General features: G+C 48.7%; 1 protein-coding gene across 3 annotated transcripts in view; it reads right to left on the minus strand.

The window, feature by feature from the left end:
• ANKRD50 (ankyrin repeat domain containing 50) overlaps nt 1-16,786 on the minus strand; it is a 210,816-nt gene that overhangs the window by 19,556 nt on the left and 174,474 nt on the right. Inside the window, exon 9 of one of the 3 annotated variants that reach the window (XR_008308334.1) lies at nt 15,213-16,660. The exons of 1 other annotated variant lie outside the window; for it this stretch is intronic. The gene's annotated coding sequence lies outside the window, so the exon portion shown is untranslated. Of the gene's footprint in view, nt 1-15,212; nt 16,685-16,786 lie in introns of those variants that run through there. One more of the 3 variants, XR_008308335.1, reaches the window with a different exon arrangement.

Genomic DNA, 16,786 nt, shown 5'->3' on the forward strand with positions numbered 1-16,786 from the left:
GTGATGATCATGGCGTACAGCTCATGAAAACCCCAAATCCACAATCTCAGAAAATTAGAATATTACATGGAACCAAGAAGACAAGGATTGAAGAATAGAACAATATCGGACCTCTGGAAAGTATAAGCATGCATATGTATTCAGTACTTGGTTTGGGCCCCTTTTGCAGCAATTACTGCCTCAATGCGGCGTGGCATGGATGCTATCAGCCTGTGGCACTGATGAGGTATTTTGGAAGACCAGGATGCTTCATTAGCGGCCTCCAGCAATTCTGCATTGTTTGGTCTCATGTCTCTCATCCTTCTCTTGGCAATGCCCCATAGATTCTTTATGGGGTCAGGTCAGGCGAGTTTGCTGGCCAATCAAGCACAGTACACTGTATACTTTTCAGAGGTCCGATATTGTTCTATTCTTCAATCCTTGTCTTCTTGGTTCCATGTAATATTCTAATTTTCTGAGATTGTGGATTTGGGGTTTTCATGAGCTGTACGCCATGATCATCACAATTATAACAAATTAAGGCTTGACTTATCTCGCTTTGCATGTAATGCGTCTGTCTCATATATCAGTTTCACCTTTTAATTTGCATTACTGAAATTAATGGACTTTTGCACGATATTCTAATTTTCCGAGTTTCACCTGTAGTTGGCATTCAGAGTCGAGTCTGGAGGTTTCAGGGGAGTACTCAATAATCCTGACACTTTCTACATTTGCCTCCTGTCCTAGCCATTGTTTCTGTCTCTCTTGCCACTATTTGGGGGCCACTGCTCTTGCCAGAACGGTAGACTATCTGCACCTGTTTCATTTTCCTACATATGTGTACATGGTGCTTTTTTTTTTTTAAGGCACAACTTGGCAAGCTAAATGCTACCTTTCCTATGGTTTGAGCCCGTTGTTCCGATGGAACAAGCTCAGAAAGTTTTGAGTGTTCTGTGCACCATCTTGGAGAGATGTTTCCCCCTTGCTTGCTTTCTCTTTTTGGCACTGGCTTCCAATATACTTGCAATCTCCTTGTTTCTTGGCTGGCTTGTTATCATACAAATCGAGTTGATTTGTATTATAACAAGCCAACCAAGAAGCAAGGAGACTGCAAGCCAATCGGAAGCCAGTGCCAAAACCAGTCAGCAAGGAAAAAACAGCCCCTCAAAATGGCACTCGGAACACTTGAAACCTTCTGATCTGGAATGAGGTTGTTCCGTTCTGAGCTCGAAATAGGCTCTTCATTTGAGGGGCATTCTGTTTTGAACTCAAAACACTCACAATGGCCCAATTTGAGTTGGAACATTTCAAGTTCGAAACATTCTTCACATCCCTAGTACGGATCATCAACAAAAGGTTGCAGTAGATCTCTGGTGTGCATGTGTTGCCTGAGCCTATGCCTGAGGATGGGGAAAGTTTTAGGCATGTTTTACCGTCAAAAGCAGAAGGGGTTGTGACTGCTTTGAGGGAGTTTACTTCAAGATGAAAAACTTCCCGCTCTTTTTGTTCAAGCCCTCTTTCCCCTGTGCTCTCCACTGCACCATTAGCTCTGCCCTCCTGGTTGTCTGTTAACTGCCTGCTAAATCCATGAACATTCCGCTCCATTGAGTTACATTGGGGGAGATGTGGGTGGTGGGTTGCCCCCTTGTCTTTTTTTCTTTCAGATTTTTGTGAAACTGAAGTATCTGTGGGTTAGCCCAAGTCTGCCAGTACCTCCCTTTCACCTTAAAGTGCTCCAGTGATTCATTCATAAGGATCATAATATTTCCAGCTCTTTCAGAAATAGATATAAATTGGTGGCACCCATCAGTGATGGCATTCACTCTAAGGCGAGGGCGGCTTATCTGAAACATTATATACAGACCTAATAATTGGTATTTAACAGCTTGGCTACAGACAGAAGCTACAGACATTGTTGCTACTGCTAGCTGCACATTCCCTATCCATCTCTGAATATTTCTTTGTAGAGACCCTGGGACATATTAAGCATAACATAAAGTCTTACACGCACAGGAGAGAAGCAGGCAACTGACTCGATGACTCACTAGGTTGAAGATCTCCATATATTATTGCCTTCAGTGGGTCACAATACAGGATAATTAGGAGATGAGGACAGGAAAAGATAGGTGACTAATTGAAAGATAGGTGACTATGAGTAGTTCTAAAATATTTTTTTTTAAGTTCTGAAGAGTCTCTGGTTGAGGTAGCAAAAGAAGAAATTGAACTCAGCCTGAAAAGACTATTATAAACCTCTATGAAGCTAGACTCATAGGTTTTAAACTGATTCTGAAGCATGTGAAAAAAATTTCCTACACACCCAACCTTAACACAGGATTTTATTTTATTTTTTAAGTTCCAATTACATCCTTGAACTGAACTATTTTGGTTCCCAAACCGAAAAAGAAACAAGAAAAAGAAAAAGTTTGCCTTGAGGGAGACAGTAGCCAGAAATACAGGTTTGAGGACATTTTGACTCTGCTGAAGAGCTGATGGAGATTGTCTCTGAGTTTCTTTCTGTGAGTTAAGTCAGTCCCCAAAGTTTACACAGCTCAAGCGGTGATAGTCCTAACTCGGTCCCGCCTGTGTTGCACCTGGATTGCCTGTGGTGACATGGGAACTTCAGTCACATGGAAATCTTAGAAACTTATTTGTGGAACTTCTGGAGAAAGGACTCAGTAATTAACCACACAGGAAAGGGGCAGAAGGAATTTTAATGGGCCACAACTGGAAAGCACGGAATGTGTATGGAATGATTTTTCAGGTGTACTCAGCCTCATTGTAAATACCTGAGCTGCAACGAGCACATTAAAGAGTGGCCAAGCTAAATTTGCTTTGATGTAAATGAAGGAGCCTGGGGTTAGATACCTGGGATTTGTGACAACGAAGTGGGGCACTGAAGAGCCAAGATCACTGATCATTATGCTTCCATCAGATCTTCCTATTGTCAGATGATGAACCCCATGCTAATGGAGCCATGATACAAATACAAATGCAACAAATATTTTTGTACCACTTTTCAACAAAATTTCCCAAAGCGGTTTACATAGTTATAAATAAATAAGTAAAATGATGATGATTCACGTAGGCAGCCACAAAGTAGCTACAACTAAATGTGTTGTAAACAGTAAGCCCTGCCACCAAAAGCACCAGCTTCTGCAGCTGGGATGCATTGTGCACATGTCGCCCATGCTATTACTATCACCCTTATCACCAGCAATGGTGGAGAAGCAGGGTACAGATTCTACAGGTACTACAGAAATCTATCTTGAAGTGGTTAGTAAAGGGTGTCGTGAATTTCCCCTCCCACTCTCTCCTTTAATTAACATTGTAGGATGTCCAGTAGATTTTCGATGAGCCCTTTCTCATGATCGGAAAAAGGGCTCAAAAGAGGTGAGGGGAGGAAGCCTTGAAATGCTTATCTCCCCTGCAGATGACCCTCCTTCCCTTGCTAGGTGTGCGGATCGCTTGCCCACATGATGGCTCGCTCCTGCAGAGAGTTTCTGGGACCAGGACGCCCCCGGAACTTCAATAATGTGTGAGTGTGCAGTGCACGATGGAGAGCCTCCCGACGCCGGTCAGAAGGCTACTTGTGTGTAGGTGCCACGCAAAGCTGCACAGCACCAACACACAATCCATTAGCCCGGGTTTCGGGGACGCTTGTACCCTAAACCCAGGCTAACAGCTGGGGTACCCAAAAGTGTTGGCCGCTATGCTGCCTCAGGGAACTGCTCAGCTCCAGGCAATTCACACATGCTCGCAAACTGGGCTGGGCTTTCCTAGCTTGGTTTTGCCTGTGTGTGTGAATAGCCCCAGAAATTTCTGGGAGCTTGCTCCAGTAACAACCAAGAGAGACAGCTGCTCAACCCAAAAGCCAAGGAAGCCTGCAGAGACTCTATTTTATGGGCCTGCCTCTGTTTATTGGCAGGATCTACAAGCAAGCTTGCATCTCCCTAGTCACTCTGCTGGGAAAGAATGGGCAAACACTGGACTACAGGACTGTGGCCAAGTATCCATATATGTGTGCATGTGGATATTGCCAGGTACACCTCTGTTAGGGATGTGCAAACAGGTTCGACATCGAACCGATTCAGTTCAACAGTTCGAGGTCGAACTGAACCACCCCGTTTGGTCTGTCCCCAAACCAACCAATGCCCCCCCCCCCAGTCAGGGGGTTCATGAGCTTTTAAAATTTTTATTATTTTATTATTTTTAAAAACATTCCCCCTCCAGGGTGGGTTCTCCGAGGCAGAGCGGTGTGTGTGTGTGTCTGCGGTGGTTCCCCCTCCCCTCGCCAGCCCCCCCTTGCTTCCAAAACTGGCCCATCCTACTGTTCTTTGGCCCATTCGAGCCTTTCTCCCTAGCACAGCGGCTATTTTGGAGGACACCATGCCTGCACAATGGGTCTCTGCGTAGCCTGGCATGACCCATGAAGTAATAGCAAGTCAGCTGATCTATGTTGGGAATCAAGCTGATCAAGCCTGTGTTTTGGTTTAAGCATAAAATATTGACTTCCAGGCCTATTGTATTTATTATCTGCTCAGAGGGGCTCTGCTCCGCATGCCAATGGTGAGGGAGGCTCAGCTGTCGAGCACATGGGACAGGACCTTCTCAGTCATTGCCCCCAAGCTTTGGAATGCTCTTCACAGCTAGCATCCGCTCCTCAGTCTCCATCACAGTTTTTCTAAAACAAGCAAAAATGTGGCTCTTCATCCAGGCTTTTATATGAAAGAACTGTTTTTTTGCTGTTGTTGCTCTGTGTTTTGTGTTTTACTGTTTTATTTTGTATAGTTTTCTAACCTTTTAAATAGAGATGTAGTATTTTTATGTTTAAATTTAATATTTGTACTTGTACTTGTGTGTTGTTTTATTTATACTGTAAACCACCTTGGAATTATTTTAATGAAAGGAAGTATAGTAATTAAACAGTCAATAATTGTTTGTATTACTGTAATGTGCTCTACCTAGCACTTACATTTATATACCACTCTATAGCCGGAGCTCTCTAAGCGGTTTACAATGATTTAGCATATTGCCCCCAACATTCTGGGTACTCATTTTACCGACCTCGGAAGGATGGAAGCTGAGTCAACCTTGAGCCCCTGGTCAGGATCGAACTTGTAACCTTCTGGTTACAGGGCGGCAGTTTTACCACTGCGCCACCAGGGGCTCTACCTAGGGTTGCCTTTGAAAATGATTTGGAAGCTTCAACTAGTCCAGAACAGGGATGTGCGGGGGATGTTAGCAGGCAGGGGGTGTCTGTGTTGAAGGGCGGGAGAGGGTGCACTTACCCCTCCCTCCGCTTCCTCCCTGCCGGCACTTGGATTTTTGAAAGGGTGGCAGTGTATCCTCCTGCTGCCCCATTGTCCCCAGAAGTACCCGACTCACCTGCCTAACCCTAACCCTTTAATGTATTTTTAAAATTGGTATTGGTATTGTTGTTCTTCACTGCCTAGAGTCTTTGAAGGAGGTTGTATATAAGGGATTTTTAATAAACAAACAAACAAACAAACACTTCTTAAAGCCATCCAGTCTGTTGGTTGTCACCACATCCTGTGGCAGCAAATTCCACAGGTTAATTATTCATTGTGTGAAAAACTGCTTCTTTTTGTCGGTCCTAAATTTCTTGGCAATCACTTCAATGGGATGACCCCTGATTCTAGTGTTATGAGAGAGGGAGGAAAAAATGCCCCTCCCCTTGGCCTCGTGCAGAGGGGAGGGCGATTTGTGCCAGTCACCCCTGCACGAGGCCAAAAAAGGCCCGTGATTGGCCGGGCCGGAATAAGGGGGCGGGACTTGAGCTGTGCTAGACGGGCGCCCGCCCCCACGCTATCAGTTCGGGCCAGGCTTTCTATCGAAGAGGAGCTCTCGGTCGGAGCTCCTCTTCTACAGCGGAGGCACCTGGGCGGGCCCGACGGCGGCGTTTCGGGCGTTCTGCCTGTGGCAGCGCTCCTCGGGGCTTGGCTTTCGGCGGCGCAGGGAGGGCTCCCTTGCTTCCTGGCCGCGTGGACGTCATGGCTCGCCTTCTGGCCTGTTGGCCGCACGGTTTGGGGACGGGGTTGCTGCGCAGCTGGGCGGCTCGGGGTGGGAGTAGCTTGGCGTCGGGGACTGTGGGGGTCGGGAGGCTTGCCATCAGCTGGGTGTGTGGGTTGGGCCCTGCCTGAAGGGCTTGGTGCTCGGCCTTGGGCATTTTCCTCCCCTGCCACCCCCCCGCCTTTACTTCCTTGTTGGCCAGTTCTTCTGCTCGGCACCCCCTCCTCCTCCTTTTACAATTTTGGCCTCTTTTAAGTGGCCTTTGCGGTGGGTGGTTGGTTTGTGTGGGTTTCCTCCTGCCCTTTGACTTAGGTGTGGGCTTACAGCTATTTGCTTGATACTGCTGCTGATACCAATTGCACACGGACAAGGAGTGGCCTTGGGAAACGAAAGCAGCCGTGCAGGGGTGTTGGTTGGGGTCGTGGTAGTGCTGCGGGTTGGCTTTTGGTGGGCAAAGACCAATACAATGCCGGGTAAAGCAAAGGGTAAAAAGGGCGGTAAGCCTGTAAAGCCTCCTAAGCGGCCTGCACCCCCCCTTCCTTGGATGAGGAGGATGATCAGGAGATGGTGCTTATTCGTGGCCTTGTGCAGAGGATGGAAGCACTAGAGAAGGCCAGGGCTATTCCTCCTCCCGACAAAGACGCCAGGCCTTCGGGTGTTCCGAAACCTGCGCCTAAGCGCACGAGGGTGGCGGTTCGGACGCAATTATTAAAATCAATTTCTGATAGGTTGGCTGCACTAGAACATGGCGCTGTTCCTGGCGGTCCTGCGGCTCCTGTTCCCACAGCAACTTTGCCTGGTGTTCCAGATCCGGTGGCTCCGGTTCCAGTTCCTGATGTGCTTGAGCCGGCGGCTCCTATCGATCCCGCGCCTGCTGCACCGGCGGGGCCCAGTCCGGAAGGCCCACCTGCACCTTTGGTTCCGGGTGAGTCTGTTACACCTACACCACCGGGCGGTACCGGCCAGTGGCCGCCTGTTCCCTGGCCGATACCTGCTGTGGGCGGATGGGGCGACCCATGGTGGCCGCCTTTCACCTCACACTGGGGTATGGGGCACTTTCCAGGTGCGGGTTACACGCAAGGGTATCCAAACATGGCAATGGGATCGCAAGGGGTGGCCGAACAGGTGTGGTTAGGGCGTCCGCCCTACCCGGCGTTGCCGGCGGTGGGCCCGGCCGGGGCAACTAACGATTCAACGGGTCAGACTAGTGGCAGTGGTTTCTATCCCATGGGTGTTTTGCCTACGGGACAGCATGCCCCCTACGGGGCAGTTGGGCTTCCATTGGGGAATCATCTCCTGCCTGCTACTAAAGAAAAAATTTTGCGGGGAGAATATGTAGACATTTTTAGCCTCTTGTTCCGGGAACCGGAGGTGAAGCATAAGGAAGGGGAGTCATGTAAAGAACATGAAGCTACTAAGAGGAAACCCGTGGAGAAGACTTGGAACAATTGGCTTTCCGGCTTCACCGTCTACATGGGGGTGCTTGTTCAGTCCCAGCCGGCTAGGGGTCCGGCCCTGCTTAAGTATATGGACATTATCCATAGGGCGATGTCGGATTTTGCAGGAACGGCGTGGGTCCGTTATGATGAGAGTTTTAGAATGAGGGCGGCCTTGGACCCCTCCCTGCCTTGGGATGCCCCGTTGCAGGAGCTTTGGCTGGTGATCATGTCGCCGTCCCGGCCGGTTGAGGGAGATAGGTCTGATAGCGGCCACCTGTTATCCAGGCCGCAAGGCGGGCCTTTGGCCCCTTCGGCGGGCCAGCAGTGGGTTCAACCCCACATGGTCTGCTGGGAGTTTAACAGTGGGGGTCGGTGCACGCGCCCGGCCTGTCGTTTCAGACATGCCTGCGGACTATGTGGGGCCAGACACCCGAGCTCCAGTTGCCCTAGATCCCGTTCCTCCAGTGCCGGTGGTAGGTTTAGAGCCGGGGGAGGCAAGAAAGGCGGCCCTCCCCCACCCCCTTCGGGTAAAGGGACCCAGCCCAATCAACCTTGAAGAGCTGGCGCATTTGTTGGGGGAGTACCCGGATACGGCATCCGCTGATTACTTGTTGGCGGGATTCCGGGATGGGTTTCGGATTCCTTCTAAGGCCCGGCGGGTGCCTACTGTGTCTAGGAATCTTAGGTCTGTGGTGGGGATGGAAGAGGTTGTCCGTAGGAAGATTAATAAAGAAATAGCAGCAGGCAGGGTTGCTGGGCCTTTTGATCGGCCCCCATTCCCTGAATTACGGATTTCCCCCTTGGGCGTGGTGCCCAAAAAGGCGCCGGGGGAATTCCGCCTTATACACCATTTGTCTCACCCCCGGGGGTCTTCCGTGAATGACGGGATCCCCGATGCCCTCTGCTCAGTTAGGTACACATCTTTTGACCAGGCTGTGCAGATGGTTAGGGCCCTGGGGCCCGGGGCCTTGTTGGCTAAATGCGATATTGAATCTGCATTTCGCCTCCTTCCAGTCCCTCCAGATGATTTTGACTTGTTGGGTTTTACATTTGAGGGCAAGTTTTATTTCGATCGAGCCTTGCCCATGGGATGTTCTATTTCATGTGCGGCTTTCGAAGCCTTTAGTACATTTCTGGAATGGGCTCTAAGGCGCAGGGCGGGCCTGGCCTTTACGGCCCATTATTTAGACGATTTTCTTTTTTCCGGTAGGGCCAATTCCACAGAATGCCAACATTTGCTGGGCTGCTTTACTGCAATGGCCTTGGAATTGGGGGTTCCCCTTGCTGCAGGGAAGACTGAGGGGCCGGTAACCCGGCTTTCTTTCCTCGGCATTGAATTGGATACTGTTGCAGGCTGTTCCAGGCTTCCCTTGGAAAAGTTGGGCACCCTTTTGGCTTTAGTGCGGGCTATGGGGAGGGCTCATAAGGCCACGCTGCGGGAGCTCCAGGTGGTAGCCGGTCACCTTAACTTTGCCTGTAGGGCAGTGGCTCCTGGCAGGGCTTTCCTCCGCCGCCTTTGTGATATCATGTCTGGTTTGCGGGCCCCACACCATAGAGTTAGGGTTACCAAGGGGGTTAGGGCTGATCTGGCCTTGTGGGAGTCATTCCTTTCGGAGTTTAACGGAGTATCTTTTTGGCGGGATGTGCAGCTCCTGGAGGCCGAACTGCAGGTCCATTCGGACGCTGCAGGAAGTGCCGGCTTTGGAGTGTATTTTCGGGGTCGGTGGTGTGCTGCCCGTTGGCCTGAGCATTGGCTCTTACGCGGGTGGACCAGGGACTTAACTTTCCTGGAATTTTTTCCCATCGTGGTGGCGGTGCACCTTTGGACTGGCGAGTTTGCTGATTCCACTGTCCGCTTTTGGTGTGACAACCAAGCGGTGGTCCAGGTGGTTAACTCTCAGACTTCCTGTTCCCCGCGGGTTTTGGGTCTTCTGCGCGCGTTTGTGCTGCAATGCCTGCGGGCGAACATTTTGTTTGTGGCACGCCACGTCCCGGGCTTGCAGAATGACATTGCTGACGCCCTGTCTCGCTTTCAGGTGGACAGGTTCAGGGAATTAGCGCCCGAAGCAGCACTTCAGCCGGAGCCCATGCCAGCCGCGTTGTGGCAACTTGGCAGGTAGAGGCACAGCGGGCTATTGCGGCCTCGCTGGCGCCTAGCACCCGGGCAAGCTATTCCGCCAAGTTGGAGGCCTTCTCTCGGTTTCGGAAGGGTGAGGGGTTGGAGGAGTCTTGGCCGGTGCCAAGTGACCACCTGTTGCAGTTCCTTGTGCATTTACACAGTGAAGGGCGGGCGGTATCCACCTTAGGTGGATACGTTGCTGCGCTTTCTTTTGCTGCTCAGGCGCGGGGTGTAGCTGATTGCTCGGGTGATCCCAGGGTCCGGAGAATGCTGGAAGGGTGGGCCCGGGGAGCCCCACGGATTGGGGATGGTAGGCTCCCTTTTACATTGGATTTGATCAGATCCTTGCTTGTGCACTTACCTATTTGTTGCAGGTCTTCCTGGGAAACCGCTCTTTTTCAAGCGGCCGTCTTGGTCGCTTTCTTTGGGGCTTTTCGGCCAGGGGAGCTGTTGCCTAGGAGTGGCCGCTCCCTTCAGGACCGCTGTCTGCAGTTTGCTGATCTCTCTCTCTCTGCGGGAGAAGCGCGTTTGATGTTACGCAAGTCTAAAACTGACCAGAGAGGGAGGGGGCAGGTGGTTCGTTTGGCGGCTTCTAGTGCTCCCCTTATTTGTCCTGTGGCGGCGCTGAGGCGCTACCTTGACTTGGGCCCACGTGTTGGGGGCTGTTTGTTTGTACATAGCGGGGGGGATCCTTTAACCCAGTACCAATTCTTGGCTGTGCTGCGTAGGGCTCTGGCTTCCGCCGGGGTGCCCTCTGCGGGCTTCACGCTCCACTCCTTCCGGATTGGGGCCGCAACCACAGCCAGTCGGTTGGGTTTGAGGGAGGAAGAGGTGATGCGCATAGGGCGCTGGAAATCCAGTGCTGTGAAGCGTTATGTGCGTTGAGTGGGTGCTGTGGCACTAATGGTTTATCTATTTCCTTTTGGCAGGTGCTGGCGGGGCAGCGGCTCCTGTACGTATCCTCATTTGCGGCCATTCGTTGGTCTTCTGGGCGTTCAAGAGGGCCAGCACCTCGCAGTGGGGTACCCAGCTGGGATTGGCTGGGCGCGCAATTGTTTGTTGGAAAGGCATGCGGGGTATGCTCTGGAGCCAGCTGCTCCCGGCAGTCTGGGATTATGTAGGCAGGTCTCCCCGGCCAGATGTTCTTGTCATCCATCTGGGGAAGAATGATTTGGGCAAGCGGACTGGCGTTTCCTTGGTTCAGCAAGCCTCTTCCGACATGCAGGTTTTGAGGGCTTGGCTGCCTGGGGCCCACATTGTTTGGGCTGAGTGGTTGCAGAGGCGGGCGTGGCGTGGGGTCCAGAATCTCAGGGGCATTGAAAGGGCCAGGCGTAAGGCATCTGCCGTCATAGGTAAGTTGGTGGTGGCTGATGGTGGGTCGGTGTTGCACCAGCCTGGTCTCCTTGCCCGTTTCCCGCATTTGTTTCGCCCTGATGGTGTGCATCTTTCGGAGGAAGGGTGTGATATCTATATCCGTAACCTCAGGAATAGGCTTGCTGAACTTTTGGAATTAGGTGGGGCAGGGAGGTCAAGCTAGGCTAACCTCCCTGTGTGGCAGGTACAGTGCGGGTACAGGGGTAATTTCAGGTATTAATTTGGTGAGCACCTTTGAATAACTAACTGGTAGATTGGTCAGTCGCTCCCTTGTGGTTTGTGCGGCCCAGGGAGATTGATTGTCATGAAACCAGCTTCGGGAATTCACCTGCCCTTGGGCTGCGCGGTCCGGGACGGGTGAAGACCTAGAAGTATTCAGGCCCCCTCAGGCGAGGGGGTTGGCTTTGAAGGCAGGAGATAGGTTGTACCTGCTTCCTGCCTGAGCCAAGGTGTGTCGCCCTTAAAGGTTTGGGGAAGGATGAGGTAATCTTAACCCAACCTTAGTTTACCCGCACTGTTATGGTAAGGTGTTTAATCACCGTTTTGGTTGTCAGTCCGCTACGCTTGTTAAATAAAGTTGTGGCCCTTTATCCCAAATAGAATACGTGTCCGTGTCTTTTTTGGGCTGGGGTCTGGGCACAATGCCCCTCCCCTTGGCCTCGTGCAGAGGGGAGGGCGATTTGTGCCAGTCACCCCTGCACGAGGCCAAAAAAGGCCCGTGATTGGCCGGGCCGGAATAAGGGGGCGGGACTTGAGCCGTGCTAGACGGGCGCCCGCCCCCACGCTATCAGTTCGGGCTAGGCTTTCCCCACCCTCCCTTTCCCTGGTTCAGAGCGGGTCTCGTGGCTGGTCGCTTCGGGGCCGAGTAGGAATTTTTTACCCTCAACGCATTGGCCACGGTTGGGGGTTTTTTCGCCTACTCCGTTCTGTTCTCAGGTTGGTAGCTTAGTTAGGCAGGTCACGACTAGGCAGGTACAGTGCGGGTACAGGGGTAATTTCAGGTATTAATTTGGTGAGCACCTTTGACTAACTAACTGGTAGATTGGTCAGTCGCTCCCTTGTGGTTTGTGCGGCCCAGGGAGATTGATTGTCATGAAACCAGCTTCGGGAATTCACCTGCCCTTGGGCTGCGCGGTCCGGGACGGGTGAAGACCTAGAAGTATTCAGGCCCCCTCAGGCGAGGGGGTTGGCTTTGAAGGCAGGAGATAGGTTGTACCTGCTTCCTGCCTGAGCCAAGGTGTGTCGCCCTTAAAGGTTTGGGGAAGGATGAGGTAATCTTAACCCAACCTTAGTTTACCCGCACTGTTATGGTAAGGTGTTTAATCACCGTTTTGGTTGTCAGTCCGCTACGCTTGTTAAATAAAGTTGTGGCCCTTTATCCCAAATAGAATACGTGTCCGTGTCTTTTTTGGGCTGGGGTCTGGGCACAATTCTCTCTATCAGCTTTCTCCATGACTTCATGACTTTTATCATATCTCCCCTCAGTTTTTTTCTAAACTAAAAAGCCCCAGGTGTTGTAGTCTTGCCTCACAAGGAAGGTGCTCTAGGCCCCTGATCATCTTGGTTGCCTTCTTCTGCACCTTCTCCAGTTCCATAATGTCCTTTCTGAAGTATGGTGACCAGAACTGTACACAGTACTCCAGATGTGGCTGCACCATGGTTTTGTATAAGGACATAATAATATTAAGAGTTTTATTTTTGATGTCCTTCCTAATGATTCCAAGCATGGAATTGGCCTTTTTCACAGCTGCTGCAGACTGAGTCAACACTTTCAATGAGCTGTCCCCCACAACCCTAACATCCCTTTCCTGGTCAGTCACCAATGGCTCAGATCCCATCAGCATATATGTGAAGTTGGGTTCCTTTCCCCCAATATGCATCTCTTTACACTTGCTAACATTGAACCACATTTGCCTTCTCCGTTGCTGCCCCTTGTTTTGGAATGGACTCCCTGATGAAATAAGAGCCTCCCCATCTCATACAACTTTTAAAAAGGCAGTCAAGACACATTTGTTCACCCAGGCTTTTAATTAGATACTGTTTTAATAGTTTGATGGTTTTTAATGGTTTTAAATTTAAAATTGTTGTAATGTTTTAACCTTTATATTTGTTGTTGTATTGTTTTGTTGTAAACCACCCAGAGACTTGTGTTCTGGTATACAAATCTGTTAAATAAGTAAATAATAAATAAATGTTGTTGCCCGGTCCCCCAGTATGGAGAGATCCTTTTGGAGCTCTTCACAATCTATTGTGGATTTCACTACCCTAAATAGTTTGATGTCACCTGAAAATTTGATGAGGGTATTAAAGACTGTAATAAAGTCATTCATTCATTCAGGTATTTAGCAGCTACTGTAATATGATGAACGAAGAAGGGCTTTTAATCATACAAACCAATGTGTAAGGAGAACACACTTTCCCCCCTGAACCTGTTGTTACCAGGAGGGGCAATGTATCCCTCATGTTCTCCAGCTCCTCCTTCAACTGTCCTTCATCACTCCTGCTACCTCAACACTTCCTATCTCTTTGCTCTGTCTTTTTTCTTCCTTTCACCACCATTTCTGTTTCCATGCCACAATGGCTTCATCAGTCACCTAGGTGGTCACATGAAGTCACTATGCATTAATTTATATCATTGATACATGAACATGTACTCTAACATACCATGGAACAAGCTTCTGAATTGTTTATTGTTAGTCTGTGAGTACTCTATCCATTTAACAAGCACACTGATTGTGTTGGATTCAAACACAGGGAATTAATTGTGCATTGTCCCTTTAAGCAGAAGAACCCAGCCTCTAGACTTGCCCCTTCCACTCTTTGCTTGCCCTAAAAAAAAATCTGATACAAAAATGATTTAAGAGTCCTGCCAGGAAGCTGTATAAAACCCTGATAATAGACAACTCAAGGGTATAAACTTGTGCAAAGGACCTCCTAACTAAGGAGGTCCAAGAGACAGCATGCTTATTTCTATCTGTCAGGTGCTGGAAGGAATGCAAAACGGAGATAGCACATCTCACCGTGATAGCACATCTCACCGATTAGTAGACTATTGGCTACTAATAACTGCCCTGAGCCATTTTGGAAGGGCAGTGTACAAACCTAATAATTTATTTATTTATTAAAACATTTTTATACCACCCAAAACTTACGTCTCTGGGCAGTTTACAACAGGATAAAAACAAAGTAAAACATTCGTTAAGACAAAATTGGAGGGGGGGGGGAAACACACACATTACAACAATTTAAACATTTTAAAATAATATTTTAAAATAGCATTAAGACCATTAAAACAACATTAATGAAAAGCCTGGGTGAAGAGATGTGTTTTTAAAGACTTTAAAAAAAGCTGTCAGAGATGGGGAGGCTCTTATTTCACTAGGGAGCGCATTCCAAAGCCTCGGGGCAGCAGCGGAGAAGGCCCGTCCCTGAGTGGCCAATGGTGGCAGCTGCAGACAGACCTCTCCTGATGATCTCAACGGGCGGTGGGGTTCATAACAAAGAAGACATTCTCTTAAATACCCAAGGCTCAAGCTGTTTAGGGCTTTATAGGTTATAACGAGCACTTTGTATTTTGCCCGGAAACATATCGGCAGCCAGTGTAGCTCCTTCAATACAGGAGTTATATGGTCTCTCCAAGATGACCCAGAGACCAGCCTGGCTGCCGCATTCTTAACCAGCTGTAGTTTCCGGACTATGTACAAGGGCAGCCCCACATAGAGCACATTACAGTATTCCGGTCTGGAGGTTACCAGCATATGTACCACTGTTTTGAGGTCATTCACCTCAAGAAACAGACGCAGCTGGCGTATCAGCCGAAGCTGATAGAAGGCACTTCTGGCCACCGCCTCAACCTGGGACACCAGGGAGAGGCTTGGATCCAGAAGCACCCCTAGACTGCGTACCTGTTCCTTCTGGGGAAGTGTGACCCCATCCAGAACAGGCAGATCAAAATCATCTCTCAAGTTCCAACCCTGCACAATGAGTACCTCCATCTTAGCTGGATTCAGTCTCAGTTTGTTATCCCTCATCGACCCCATCACCGACTCCAGGCAGGCATAATAGATAGATAGATAGATAGATAGATAGATAGATAGATAGATAGATAATTCCAGCCCCTTGCAGTTTCAAATCATTAGACTAGGAGGCAGCATGTGACAACCACTTGGTCAATCATGGTCCTAAGAACATAAGAAGAGCCCAGTTAGATCAGACTGAGGGTCCATCTAGTCAAGTGTCCTGTTTGTAACAGCAGCTAGACAGCATATTTATTTTTGAAATTATATACTAACTGGCAACTATAAACAGACTTCACGGTGGCAAACAAGCTCCAATTAGAACAATACAATTATCAACCACAAATAATTAAGCAATAATGAACATAAAGGCAGGTTTTTAAAAAATGCAGATGCATCAGCAGCACAGATACCAATGTAACAGCTACAACTAGCTAGTATTAAAAGCTGGAGTGATCAAGACGGACTTGTAGATATCTAAAAGGTGATGGCTGACATCATCCTAAGGATTTCCACCTATCTCCTCTGCCCCTGGAAGTGCTCCCTGCGACCCAGAAGTAGATCCCTGAGGGTCACACAGCCTTCAGAGACCTATGTTTGGGTCACAGGGAGTGCTTCCAGAGCTGCATTAGTCTGCAGTGTAGCAGCACCAGTGCTTTGTGAGAAGCATTGCTGCTTCCTTAGTCAGGATATCAGCCATGAATGTTGGCACCAAATCAATCTCCCTGGAGAGAGAATTCCATAACCTGGGTGGCACCACATCAACTTTGTAGGTGTCCAACCGTACTAACTCCTAATGCCAACCCTAGTGGTAATGGGGGTCCTGGCCTACTGTCCTTCCTAAGAATAGATAGTTGCTTAATAGGGCATTAAGTACATGTGTCAAAGTGAAAATGGAAATTAGTGACTTTTTGAAACAAAAACTTAGGTTTCTCAGAGACTCACAAGGAGCTACCATATTTTGTGGACAGTCCATAGTATACTTATTTCATCTACCTATGACCTTAACTAAACATAATGTTTAATATGAGCAAGATTTAAGGGTCTGGAACGTGCTTGCTTTCAAAATTTTCCTTCTCCAAATCAAACATCAACAGTCAACAGTTACAGGCTTACATTTAGTGGGGGGAAAGCTTGAAAAAAAAATTAAGTAGGAATTGCAGAGCTAGGCAACAATCCTATTCATATTAATACAACTATCATATTAATACAATTAATACAACAATCCTATTCATATTAATACAACAATGCCCCAATTAATAATAATCCCCCGTAAAAGAAGTAAACCTGCCTACTGGTGAAGCCACACTGCCATTAGTGAGTACTGAAGGTAACTTTGAATCTGTGATGACAGATGCTCTCTACCTTGAACTCTGATTGATCTAACAATAGGGTGTGGAGTGGCTACAAGCATGGACCAGATTCCCAACTTTGCCCTTTATGACGTGTAGCTTACAAAGCCTGGCCTGGTTCAGCCAGGGGCAATTGACTACTGAATTTACTGTCTGTGGCATGAAGTAATACAGCATGCTGCAATATTGTATTTTTTTCTGACATGTTTATGGGATGGCAATCTTCAAGTGTGATTGGAGTTATATCCTTGGGTGAGTCTCAGATTGTTGTCATATACTTTGATTTGTTATTAAATCTAAATCCAGAGTCTCTGCAGTTCTTCCTCCGCTGTATAGATGGTATTTCCACATCTGCAAAAATGTATTACAGTTGTTCTTAAAATGAGAGAGAGAGAGAGAGAGAGAGAGAGAGAGAGAGAGAGAGAGAGAGAGAGAGAGAGAGAGAGTTCACAATATAATGAATACCTGTCATTTTTT

Source organism: Hemicordylus capensis, chromosome 5 (genome assembly GCF_027244095.1).
Source record: "Hemicordylus capensis ecotype Gifberg chromosome 5, rHemCap1.1.pri, whole genome shotgun sequence".
Lineage (NCBI taxonomy): Eukaryota > Metazoa > Chordata > Lepidosauria > Squamata > Cordylidae > Hemicordylus > Hemicordylus capensis.